Source organism: Schistocerca piceifrons, chromosome 4, assembly GCF_021461385.2.
Source record: "Schistocerca piceifrons isolate TAMUIC-IGC-003096 chromosome 4, iqSchPice1.1, whole genome shotgun sequence".
Taxonomy (NCBI): Eukaryota; Metazoa; Arthropoda; class Insecta; order Orthoptera; family Acrididae; genus Schistocerca; species Schistocerca piceifrons.
Window position 1 is genome coordinate 308,956,110 of NC_060141.1, and position 14,062 is coordinate 308,970,171.

The following is a 14,062-nucleotide window of genomic DNA, read 5'->3' on the forward strand; positions in this document are numbered from 1 at the left end:
TTATTTCGTATGGGTCTCACACAATCGTAATTTGTTTTACCAAAGACTGAGGCCATGTGATAGTTCCATCTGATATCCCTACAAATTGTTACACCGAGGTATTTTTATTAGTTGACGGATTCCAGCTATGACTTTCTGAGACAGTAAACATACGGTGCTAAATTTTGGCGTCTTGTGAAATGTAAAATCTTTCGTTTCTGAACATTTAAAGCGAGTTTTCCTTCTTTGCACCGCTTTCTAATCTTCTCCAGAAACGATTGAAGATAATTACAGCTTTCGTCAAACGATGCTTCGTTACAAATTACTAGAAAAAGTTGGTATTATCAGCAAGGTCAATAACACACAACAATAACAGAAATGGTCCCAACACTGTTTCCTGAGGTAAGCCTTAAAGTTATTCTGACTTCTATCGTTGACTCTCCTTCCATGATAACATGTTGCATTCTCTCTACCAGTAAATTCTCAGTCTAGTCAGAAATTTGGCTAGATAACATACATGATTGCAATTCTGTTCGTTTGTGGCGGACTGTCCCAACAGAAAAGTAGACTAACCGGTGGTCTTTCCGCTATTCACCAAGCCGACGCCGCCGCTTTGCATCGACTGGAGCCTTAGAGATTATCTTGTCCTTGGTGACATCAGTGTAATATCAAATTTTGATCTTTTGTATTATCAATTTCTCTAGTGTTCGTGGTACAGAAGAATTTTGCAAACTATGCACTAGACAAATAACTAAACAGCACAATGATTTCTATATGCGGTTTCTCAAACTTTATTCTATGGTGTGACGGCACATGAACGTTCAAAGTAAACTAATTCTGATACACGATGGACTGGTCGCATCTGTTTCCTCCACAGCGCCGACACCGACCCTCCTCTCCGTTAGCATCTAAAATAAGTCCTTTGAAACCATCTGTTTTCGAGACGCCAACATTTTGCTACGACAGAAAAACTAATTAATGGTTGAAGCAAGAATGCAGGGAGGGCTATACAGAGACGAGTCTAACAGTGAAATTATCGGATATGGAGATCCAGCTCCTAGACTGCTGAAATCAAATGAGGCGTACACCCGCATCTACATGAATATTCTGCAAGTCGCACTTAAGTTCCTGGCAGATGGTTAATGGAACCACCTTCACAATAATACGTTATTATTCTAGTCTCGAACACCGTGCAGAAAAAAACGAACACCTATAACTTTCCTTCCGAGCTGTGATATTCCTTATTTTATTATAATGATCGTTTCTCCCTGTGTAGATCGACGTCAACAAAATATTTTCGCATTCGGAGGACAAAGTTGGTATTTGAAATACCTGAGAAGATCTTGCCGCAACTAAAAACGCAATTGTTTTAGTGATGTCCCCACAAATCTTGTATAATGACCGCGTCGCTCTCTCCCCTATTTCTAGATAATTCAAAATTTGCTGCTCTCATTTGAACTTTCTCAATATACCCCTTAATCCTATCTCGTAGCGATCCCAGATCACGCTGCAGTACTCCAGAAGAGGACGGACAAGTGTAGTGCACGCAGTCTCTTTAGCAGATCTATTACATTTTCTAAGTGCTCTGCCAATAAAACACAGTCTTCGATTTGCCTCCCACACAACATTTTCTATGTGTTTTTTCTAATTTAAGTTTTTCGTAATTGTAATTTCTAGGTTTTTAGTTGAATTTGCGCCCTTCAAATTTTACTGATTTATCGTGTAACCGAAGTTTAATTGATTCCTTGTAGCACTTATGTGGATGACCGTACACTTTTCATTATTTACGGTCAATTTCCAATTTTCGCACCATACAGATATCTCTTCTAAATCGTTTTGAAATTTTTTTTAAATCTTCTGATTACAAGACGCTAAACGACAGAATCATTTACAAACAACCTAAGACAGGCTGCTCAGATTGTCTCATAAATCGTTTATATAGATAAGGAACAACATAGGACCTCTAACACTACCTTGGGGAATGCCAGGTACCACCTCTGTTCTACTAGATGACTCTCCGTCAATTACTACGAACTGTGACCTCTCTGACAGGAAATCATGAATCCAATCACATGACTTGGACGATATTTCATAAGCATGCAATTTCACTACAAGCCACTTGTGTAGTACAATATCAGAAGCCTTCTGGAAATCTAGAAATACGAAATCAATCTGAAATCCCTTGTCAACAGCACTCAGCACCTCGTGTGTGGAAAGAGCTAGGTGTATTTCACAAGAACGATGTTTTATGAATCCGAGTTGACTGTATGTCAATTGACCGTTCTCTTTGGGATAGTTCATAATGTTAAAAACAATACTGTTCCAAAATCCTACTGCATATCGACGTTAATGATATGGGCCTGCAATTTAGTGGATTACTCCTTATACCTTTCTTGAATATTGGTGTGACCTGTGCAACTTGCCAGTCTTTGGGTACGGATCTTCCGTCGAGCGAGAACTAGTATGTTATTGTGAAGTATGGAGCTATAGCATCAGCATCCTCTGAAAGGAATCTAATTGGTATACAGTCTGGACCGGAATACTTGCTTTTATTAAGTGATTTAAGTTGCTTCAATACTCCGAGGATATCTACGTCTAATTTACACATGTTGGAAACTGTTCTTGATTCGAATTCTGGGATATTTACTTCGTCTTCGTAGGTGAAGGAATTTTGGAAGGCTGTGTTTAGTAACTCTGCTTTGGCAGCACTGTCGTCGACAGTATTTCCATTGCTACCTCGTAGAGAAGACATTGATTGTGTCTTGCCACTGGCACACTGTTCATACGACCAGAACCCCTTTGGATTTTCTGCCAGGTTTCGTGACATGCTTTCGTTGTGGAAGGTATTATAAGCAATTTCGAGCTTCTGTAAAAGATCGCCAATCTTGGAGATTTTGCGTCCCTTTAAATTTGGCATGGTTTTATCGTTATTATTGCAACAGTGTTCTGACCCGTTTTGTGTACCAAGGCGGATCAGCTCCTTCGTTTATTAATTTATTTGGTATGTATCTCTCAACTGCTGTCGATACTGTTTCTTTGAATTCAAGCCACCTCTAGTCTACACTTGAACCGTTAATTTGGAAGAAGTAGGGCTAGTCTCTCAGGAAGGCATCAAGTGAATTTTTATCTGTCTTTTTTTTTAATAGGTATATTTTTCTTTTATTTTTGGTGGATTTGGGAGTTACGGTGTTCAGTCTCGCTATGACAAGCCTGTGTTCGCTAACCCCTGTATCCGTTTGATTCTCGTTATTAGCTCAGGATTACTTGTTGCTAAGAGGGCAAGTGTGATTTCGCAGACGTTTACTATTCGCATGGGCTCGCGAACCAACTGCTTGAAATAATTTTTACAGAATGAGTTCAGCACAGTTTCGGATAATGTTTTGTGCCATTCAAACATGTATTTTCGCCAACGTATCGAGGATAAATTAAACACACCACTAACTATAACTATATAAGACGGGTTCGTGCTTGACATTAAATACAAGTTATTTTTGAACTTTCAGCAATTGCATCATCTGAGTAAGGAGGTCGGTAAAAGGATACAGTTATTATTTTACTCCGTTTGCCAAGAATGACCTCTACCAATAATAACCCACAGGAACTATCTACTTCAATTTCGCTACAGGATAAGCTACTTCTAACAGCAACAAACACGCTACCGCCAACGTTTATCCTATCTATTCGGAACACCGCCATGTTCTTCGCTAAAATTTCTGCCGAACTTATCTCTGGCTTTAGCAAGCTTTCAGTTTCTATAACGATTTGAGCAAAACTGCTTTCTATTAGCGCTTGGAGCTCTGAAACAGTCCCAACACAGCTACGACATTTGACAACTCCCAAACTGATGGCTCCTGTATCTATGTTCTTCGTGTGTTCGACCTGCGCCCTTTTTGTATTTCCCCGAAACGCTCTAGATTTACATCTACATACATACTCCGCAATCCACCATACGGTGGGTGGCGGAGGGTACCTCGTACCACAACTAGCATATTCTCTCCCTGTTCCACTCCCAAACAGAACGAGGGAAAAATGACTGCCTATATGCCTCTGTACGAGCCCTAATCTCTCTTATCTTATCTTTGTGGTCTTTCCGCGAAATGTAAGTTGGCGGCAGTAAAATTGTACTGCAGTCAGCCTCAAATGCTGGTTCTCTAAATTTCCTCAGTAGCGATTCACGAAAAGAACGCCTCCTTTCCTCTAGAAACTCCCACCCGAGTTACTGAAGCATTTCAGTAACACTCGCGTGATGATCAAACCTACCAGTAACAAATCTAGCAGACCGCCTCTGAATTGCTCCTCCCTCAATCCGACCTGATAGGGATCCCAAACGCTCGAGCAGTACTCAAGAATAGGTCGTATTAGTGTTTTATAAGCGGTCTCCTTTACAGATGAACCACATCTTCCCAAAATTCTACCAATGAACCGAAGACAACTATCCGCCTTCCCACAACTGCCATTACATGCTTCTCCCACTTCATATCGCTCTGCAATATTACGCCCAAATATTTCATCGACGTGACTGTGTCAAGCGCTACACATTACAGGATTCTTTTTCCTATTCATCTGCATTAATTTATATTTATCTATATTTAGAGTTAGCTGTCATTCTTTACATCAATCACAAATCCTGTCCAAGTCATCTTGTATCCTCCTACAGTCACTCAACGACGACACCTTCTCGTACACCACAGCATCATCAGCAAACTGCCGCACATTGCTATACTCCCTGTCCAAAAGATCATTTATGTAGATAGAAAACAACAGCGGACCTACCACACTTCCCTGGGGCACTCCAGATGATACCATCTAATCCAAAAAACGGCCCATTCCACGCCACACAACCCCTGCTACCAGAGCAGCCGCCGCCTGCATGTAATGGAATCCTGGCCTATTCAGCGGAACCCGAAACCCAACCACCCTATGGTGCAAGTCGAGGAATCTGCAGCCTACAATGTCGCGGAACCGTCTGAGCCTCTGATTCAGATCCTTCTCCCGTCTTTGTACTAGAGGTCCGCAGTCGATCCTGTCAACTACGCTGTAAATGGTGAGCTCTGCTTTCATCTTGCAAGCAAGACTGACAGCCTTTACCATTTATGTTTGCCGCTCTAAACCAGAGAGTATCTCTTCCGATCCATAGTGACACACATCATTGGTACCTACATGGGCCACCACCTGCAGCTGCTTGCACCCTGTGCCCTTCGTGGCATCCGGAAGAACCCGTAGTACATCTGGAGTGACTCCACCTAGTATGCACACGGAGTGCACATTGGCTTTCTTCCCATTCTAGGCAGCCATGTCCCTAAGAGGCCCCAGAGTTTCCAACTACCAACAATACCGGATCTTGCAGGCTGAGAGGTTTCCTTTTAAAAAGGACAAGCGACTGCATATTTTCGGCGCCCTAGGAAATCTTTCGCCGCCTGTCACGCCCCGAGACAACCTCCCAATCGACCACGGATGAGGGGTCAACCTCACTCAGGGCGGCCAGTGGCTGGGCTGGCCACCGTCCTGACTGGTCGGCGGAGTCAGACGGGCTGAACGTTCGTTGGATCCCTACGGCTGGCCGACTACAGTGATGACCATCCACTGCAGTTTCAAGCTGTGTAACCGAAGCTGTCTCAACCTGGAGATGAGTGTGCAGGGTCACCAAGAAGGCTCGAATCCGCACACAGAAGTCACAGTCCCTATCCATACTGAAGACCGTGCAATACACTACACAGACAAACAAAGAACTATCGACACGTGCTACGGAACTCTAGTGTAGACTCTGAAGAAAACGTATGAACAGAGTCTAGTAAATTAGATTAACACGCAGATACTCAAAAATTAGACTACCAAAGCACACGGATCAGATTAAATGATCCGCTCTGATTAGGAACTTGTAATCTGTCACAAGATCTATTTACTTTCCGGCGCAAATGAAAGCGCGAGAGCTGTGTCTCTTAAATATTAAATTAACATGCAGAAACTCAAGAAATTAAACTACCGAAGAGGACAGACGAAACTATACAATTCGCTCCTGCTTAAGGATTTGTAAATTGTCACAAAATCGGTTACTTCTCTGTTGCTGCTTGTGTCTCAGTCGGCTACTGCTGTAGCATAAACATTTATAGACAGGCCAAGAGCCAGCAGACACGACCTGCACGGGGGATACAATGGTCGAGATGCTTTGTATGACTACAGCGCCGAAAGGACCACCGTCCAATTTGTGGCGCAGTACAACAATAATATACTTCCGGTTCTTTCCCCTGTGTGTCAGGCGCGTATGTGAGTCCGAAATAGCAGTGCCAGTGTTACTAACAAATACTATGAGATGTTCCAGAATGTGCCAGGCCGGGAGTCTAACCCGATTACCCTGCTTTACGTGAGCGGTCGCGTTAACCGCATCGGCCTTCCAAGCACGAATGTATTAGCGAGTCCGAAGGATCACTGCATGGTATTTGTTAACAGCACAGTCATTGCTGTTTCATATTTATTCTCCAATAGCAGGCCCTTGACTCTAAAAAAATGTCCTTCCTGGGCGGGAATATACATAAAGTACGAGTGCAGGGACGACGACTTATGGAAGTTTGGTTCTGACCGTGGTTCTTGCTCGGATGACCTAAGCGGTTAAGGCGCCTGGTCGCGTAAAGCAGGAAATCCGGATTCGAGTCCCGGTCCTGCAAAAATTTCCATTGTCGTCATTCCAATATACGACCGAAATGGTTCATATTCGCAACTGCGAGTACATTTACTGCGTATGCAAATGTTACGCTTAGCAACTTAAATGAGAGTCTTTGGAAAAGAAAGCAGCGTTGTTTGCGTGAAACCTTGTTGGGTAAATTTAGGGAACGGGCATTCATGGTAGACATGGCAACAGTTATACCGTTTTCACTGTACATCTGACTCGAGGATAGTGGGAATAAAAAAAGGCAGGTGTTGTGTGCATACTGAGTCTTACAGGGAGTCATATTTCCCTCACTCCATTCTCGAGTGGATTACAGCAGGGAACGATTAGCAGTGATCCACAGCAGCGTAAACGACGTACCGTACAATGACTTGCGGAATATAGGGCTAAACGCAGATAATCACACACTCAAATGGTATGAGGAAGCACTGAAGAGCTTTCTCTTGATGATTCCATCAACAGGGACTCCTGTGCATCTTGAGCACATATATTTTAAACATGTCGTTTAAATGGTTCTACCTCTGTCATGAAACATCTTGCAGCACTTTTACCTTCGCAGTACACAACACTAGCGATGCGTAGCTTGTTGTTATATACGGTAGTTTTTTAGTATCCATCGAATTAATCTCGTAACGTCAAACGGCTGAGTTTCGAATTAAATTTGATATTTTCCACAACACCTTCGAGTTTTCTAGTTTTCGATGCTTTCGTATCTAAGTTAAGCTGAGCGTAATGTCATTTGCATGTTCGCAGGGTTAGAAGCTGCTCATTACATTTTTCACAGTGCTTGCATCGCAAAAGTAATTCAATTCATCTGCAGTGAGTCTATCAGGAGAGTATGGTGACCAAATATTTTAACTTACTAGACACATAAAATTACAAAAAAAATCGTCATTAATCCGAGAATCACTTTTCCTTAACATGTATAGAATTTTTTTTCAGTATAGGATCTATTGGTCCAGGCCTTGAATGCCCAATGCCCAATGTACCGGCCGCTTTGTTATCCTCTGCCATGAGGTGTCCTGCATATGCGGTATGGAGGTATGGAGGGACACGAGATCAGCACACCGCTCTCCCGGCCGTTTGGTCAACTTCCCAGACCATGGACCTGCTGCTTCTCTTTCAGGCAGCTCCTCAATTGGCAACACGAGTTTGAGTGCACCCCGTAACAGCCCTCCCACTAAGGAAAAATCGTTGGCAGTAGCGGGAATCGACTTGACATTTTTAATTCTGAAACGTTCTATTACACGCATCAAAAAAGTTTTGCGTCACCCCGGTTCCCAGAACTCCCGAAAATAGATACTGACTGTAGATATTGTATCACGGACGCAGTCCCTTTGACTGTTCATAGATGTCACAAAACCCGCCCAAAGATGTAAAAAAACCATGCATGAGCAGCACCTATTAGACGGAGAGGGTCCGACAGCCGATCAGTTCCAGTTATTCCACCAGGAAGGAGGTACACGTCTCGTGTTGTCTGTAGTTCAACCATGCCTAGACGGCCAATACTGCGGTTCGATAGCATCCGCATTGTTACTTTGTGACAGGAAGGGCTCTCAATAAGGGAAGTGTCCAGGCGTCTCGGAGTGAACCGAAGCGATGTTGTTCGGACGTGGAGGAGATACAGAGAGACAGGAACTGTCGATGACATGCATCGCTCAGGCCGCCCAAGTGGATGCAGTGGATAACCGCCACCTACGGATTATGGTTCTGAGGAACCCTGACAGCAACACCAACGTGTTGAATAATGCTTTTCGTGCAGCCACAGGACGTCGTGTTACGACTCAAACTGTACACAATAGGCTGCATGATGCGCAGCTTCACTGCCGACGTCCACGCCGAGGTCCATCACTGCAACCTCGACACCATGCAGCGCGGTAAGGAATGGCCCAACAACATGCCGAATAGACGGCTTAGGATTGGCATCACGTTCTCTTCACCGATGAGTATCGGATATGCCTTGAACCAGACGTCAGAGACGAGTTTGAAGGCAACCCGGTCAGGCTTAACGCTTTAGACACACTGTCCAGCGAGTGCAGCAAGGTGGAGGTTACTGCTGTTTTGGGGTGGCATTATGTGGGGCCGACGTGCACCGCTGACGGTCATAGAAGGCTTCATAACGGCTATACGATACGTGAATGCCATCCTCCGACCGATAGTGTAACCATATCGACTGCATATTGGCGAGGCATTCGTCTTCATAGACTAATTCGCGCCCCCATCGTCCACATCTTGTGAAAGACTTCCTTCAGGATAACGACATCGCTCGACTAGAGACGCCAGCTTGTTCTCCAAACATGCCTAGGATAAATTGAAAAGGGCTGTTTATGGACGACATGACCCACCAACCACTCTGAGGCATCTACGCCGAATCGCCGCTGAGGAGTGGGACAACCTGGACCAACAGTGCCTTGATGAACTTGTGGATAGTATGCCACGACGAATATAGGTATGCATCAACGCAAGAGGTACCGGTGTGTACAGCAATCTGGACCACCATCTCTGAAGGTCTCGCTGTATGGTGATACAACATGCAGTGTGTGGTTTTCACGAGCAATAAAATGGCGGAAGTGATATTTATGTTGATCTCTATTCCAATTTTCTGTACAGGTTCCGTAACTCTCGGAACCGAGGTGATGCAAAACTTTTTTTGGTGTGTGTATACGGTGCGGTGTTAAATAATGAGGAGTAATATTAAAATCTTAGCACTTGGATTTCCGGAATTTCTTATGTTTAAGTATTTTAGTACAATGATGGAAACTGTTTCTCTCAATACCACTACTTCAAACGAAGTAGAGAGCGCGACAGTTTAAACTCGGAAAAAATTGCGGCAAATCGATGATTCAGTACTTTTATCATTAGCTCATTCATGTACCTATGGATTAAGTGATAAAACATACTCAAACAGCACATGGCAAATCGCTAAGTACTAAGAAAGAGCACTTTATCTGCAACCAGTTACAATTAGATGTCACATCTCTTATCTTACCGACACCTCCGTGTTGTTCCCACGAGTGTTTGATTCATAAAACGTAATGTCTTACAGGAAAAAACGAATATGTAGCTTTATATGAAAAACGTTAATTTCCCAAATAATCACAACATTGATAAGATAAAAATATTTCTGGTTTTTCGGATATTTAATGAACTGATATTGTAATAATTACATTGCTTACAAGTGATACGGGTTCGTAAATACAGAATGTGAAGAAAGGGGACTCTAACAATAAAACTGACGATTATAATTTTTTCAATTCAGGCGTTACAGTAACAGCTGATTACTATATGTTTGTAGTTTACTAATTGTTAGTATATGATAAAAATTGGTTCTTCCAGATCTGTATAGATCCCCCCACAGAATGAGTTACAACTAGAATAGTAGAAACTACGTGGTATACTCATGTACGTTAACGTCAACGTAGGTGTGTTTTTGGAAAGAGAGAGAGAGAGAGAGAGAGAGAGAGAGAGAGAGAACCATGAAGGGCAGCGGCAGCGGCCTAATCTGGATGGTTCTTCCTATTCCTCACACACGGGCAACCTTCCTTCGCAAAGTGTGATAGTCATGTGCTAAGGATATCTGATACATGTAGATGACTGTAATGTGTGTGTGTGTGTGTGTGTGTGTGTGTGTGTGCAACATGGTGTCATGTTGGCGTTGTATGTTGAGAGAAGGAAAAGGGTGAAACATGGCGTCGGCACATAGCCTACTCCTCTGGATTGTTGTTTATTTAATGACGACCCAGGTTCCGATCTTCTATGGCATTTTCAGGTAACTGAGTTTATGTCATTAACATATATTGCAGGGCATCAAACTACAATATATGTTAGTGACATAAACACAATTACTTGAAAGTGTCATAAAAGGCCGAAACCTGGTTGCAATTAAATAAACAACAATACAGTCAAAAACCGGTGTGTTCATTTAAAAGTTATTGTATATCTGTTGCTGAGCAACACCAGAAACTGTTTACTCCTCTGGAATAGCACCAAGGGGACCGAACGACGGATCACCGTTAACAGTGTCACATGCCCTCGCTCCGTGAGTTACTGCAGAAAGATTTGCAGTTTAATCCAGGACACTGGCGAAAGTCTTGTGATAGAGAATTTTACGCAACCATCCACCATCACGTGGTGTACTCATCCAAGTGCAGACCAGGACCGACGTTGCTTAACTTTGGAGGTTTGACGGGAACCGGTGTATTCAACGGGGCAACCTCTTCATATCAGAGTACTACTTGCATCTAACGACCTCAGTTTTTGTTGGATGTATTGCAGTCTCTGTCTTCATCTACAGTGTTTGCCCTTTACAACTCTCCAGTACCACAGACCTTGCTGCCAGTTTTCTTCGCACATGTCGTATCATCCTGTCCCTACTCGTCGATGTTTTCCACATGTTCCTCTCCTCGTTGATTCTGCGGACAACGTCCTCATTTCTTATCTTATCAGTCAACCTAATTTTAAACATCCTTCTATAGTGCCAGGTCTCAAACGCTTCGACTGTCATTTTTCCGGTTACGTGATAAACTAATATATTTTACTCACATGAAAATTAAATCCCTTACATTATAATGATTTGATCGAAGCACATCGTATAATATGACTAACTGCGTTGGCTTGTAAGGTGCACAAAGCCTGCATCGTGCTGCATATTGTATTGCGGTAACGAGTAACGATGTAATATGGCATCCATTTACACTATCAGAGACGCCTTCTCAATTATCAAAGTAACCTCCTTAACGCAGAAATGAGATCAGCGAGATTCAGCAGTATCAACGTAGGAAGAATTAGGAACGTAGTTTGATACTAGACGGACTATAAAGCATCAGGTAGTATTTCCAGGTTGAGTACTGCGCGCATCATAGCCTACTGGTAATTACGTGAGTCTACCGCCGTCATGTCAACTATGACCGATATGATTACCATACATCAAATTAGTAGTCAAGATATTACGTGTCCTAGTCAGCCCTTGATAGGTGTGGTAGTGTAGATGCCCGCATTGTAGTGTTGTAGCACACCGTTTCTATAGAGGACAGGCACATAAACCATTAATCACGTACGTAATGCCAACACACCCCTTCTCTCCTGCCGGCATCCAGTCATTCAACCAATTTGTTGCAGGAACGTACCTAAGTCCAATGAAAATCAAGTGTATTCTTATTTACTTACATTTTTGTTAGTACGTTATACGCATCGATGAAATGTGTTAAAACTCTGCTCCTCACCAGTAGTTGAAACTGGTGATCCGTGCCTTTAGCGAGAATTTCGCTACAAATCTAGCCACCCATGCACGTCTGAGGGACCGATTCGAAGTAGTGACAAATTTCTCTTCGTATCTTAAAAAATTTATAGAGTCTCTCCTAGTTTGTAGCAACACAACAATGTATGCGGTACAGGACACACAAAATTTTAATTTTTATTACATCTAAGTTGGCGTATGCCTACAGTGACCCTGAGCATGTAATTAGATGCAAGTTTCTTTCCCCCTGAGAAACGTGGGATTTTTTTAACCTCCAATCTGTCGCGAAATGGGAACCACAGTGAAAATAAAATATGCGTTATTTACAACATTTAGCTACACCTCCCAGCTACTTCCCAACAAAGTCGCTGCTCCGACTTACACATTGGTCACAGCGTGGTAGCAACTTCTTAATACCCTAGACATAGAAAATAACTCCCTGTGCTTTCTACCAATTTCCTACGCTGATCTGCAATCGCTGTTTGTGCCAAAATGTTGTTATAGAGGTTCATGTACGTGAAAAGATGAAAATCAGAGGAAGTCCAGGCTGTGTGATGGGTGATGACACTTTCCCGTCGAAAACGGTGCAGGAGCATCGCTATTACATCTGTAGTGCGCGGCCAGAATTGTCATGAGAAGGAAACGGATGACAGTTACGTTACGTGGGCTGCTTGAAATCAGGTGGAACCCCTCAGCGGAGAATTCCCACGTGGCGTGAGACTCTATTGCTATAATTATCTTTATGAGCTCACTGTGTACTCAGAACTAAAACGCACGACGTGACGCGATCCACAGGCATACTAGACACACTGGGCAACACATCCGGAAAAAACTTCATGTATTTTCACTGTGATTTTAATTTCGCGATCTGCTAGAGGTCGGAAAAAGACCTTTAGTACTAGTCCAGCTCCTAGGATTGAGCTATCGACCTCCAGGACGAGCGCTAGCAACACAGCAGCGCTTATCTCCTAGATAATGGGGTCGGGTGGTTCATACGGTTTTGGTTAGGATGCTGCGAGGTTGCATTAGACCTGCTAACAGGCTCGAGACAGTGTGTACTATCAAACATGAACGTTCTGTGGTAAGTTACCAAGTACATCTTCTGCAGTGTAATATAAGCAGAAGACAGTGCATCAATAAATGTTCACCTTACAATATTGTCGTATTTTGGATGAGGTGGGGGTGACGAGGCTGGGACGCGTTAGTGGAGAGACGAGCTCACTTTCTGGTAAGTGATCCTCTCAGCACGTTTCTCATTTCTCAAAAAAGCGGCTAATAGTACTGACTAGAATAAGAGCACGCTTTCGTAATGATTCTTGGAGTCACTAAGGTATTTTAAAAAAAAGTACAAACTGAATGTTTTCGGGGACTGAAACAAGATGTATAACAGCGGCAATGAGTCGTGACTCGGAAGCAATTAGACATTGGCAGGTCGCTGAGGGAGTTGACACCACATCTGCACGCACAAGGCATCTTATTCCCGTAAATTCCGGGTAGGAGGGGGGTGGGGGGATGAGCTCTGACGCCACGTTCAATCACATCCCAAATGTGAACTATCCGGTTCAGACATGGCTAGTTTGGGGGTGGGAGGGGGGGGGGCAGTACATCAGTTGGAACTCGCCACTGTGTCTCTTGAACCACTCCATCACACTCCTGGCCTTGTGACATGGCGCATTATCTTGCTGAAAAAAAAAAAAAAGCCACTGGCGTCAGGATACGTGATAGTCACGAAGGGGTATACATGGTCTGCAACCATTGTACAATGTTCCATGGCTGTCATAATACCTCGTACGAGCTCCACTGAACCCATGGAAGCCCACGTGAATGTTCCCCAGTGCATAATGGAGCCGCCGTCAGCTTGTCTCTCAAAAATGATTCAAATGGCTCTGAGCACTATGGGACTTAACTGCTGAGGTCATCAGTCCCCTAGAACTTAGAACTACTTAAACCTAACTAACCTAAGGACGTCACACACATCCATGCCCGAGGCAGGTTTCGAACCTGCGACCGTAGCGGTTGCGCGGTTCCAGACTGTAGCGCCTAGAACCGCTCGGCCATTCCGGCCGGCCAGCTTGTCTCTGTCTCACACTACAGGTGTCAGGGAGCCGTTCCTCTGGGAGACGACGGATTCGCGCCCTCCCATCACTATGATGAAGGAGGTCTTGAGATTCATCTGCCACTGT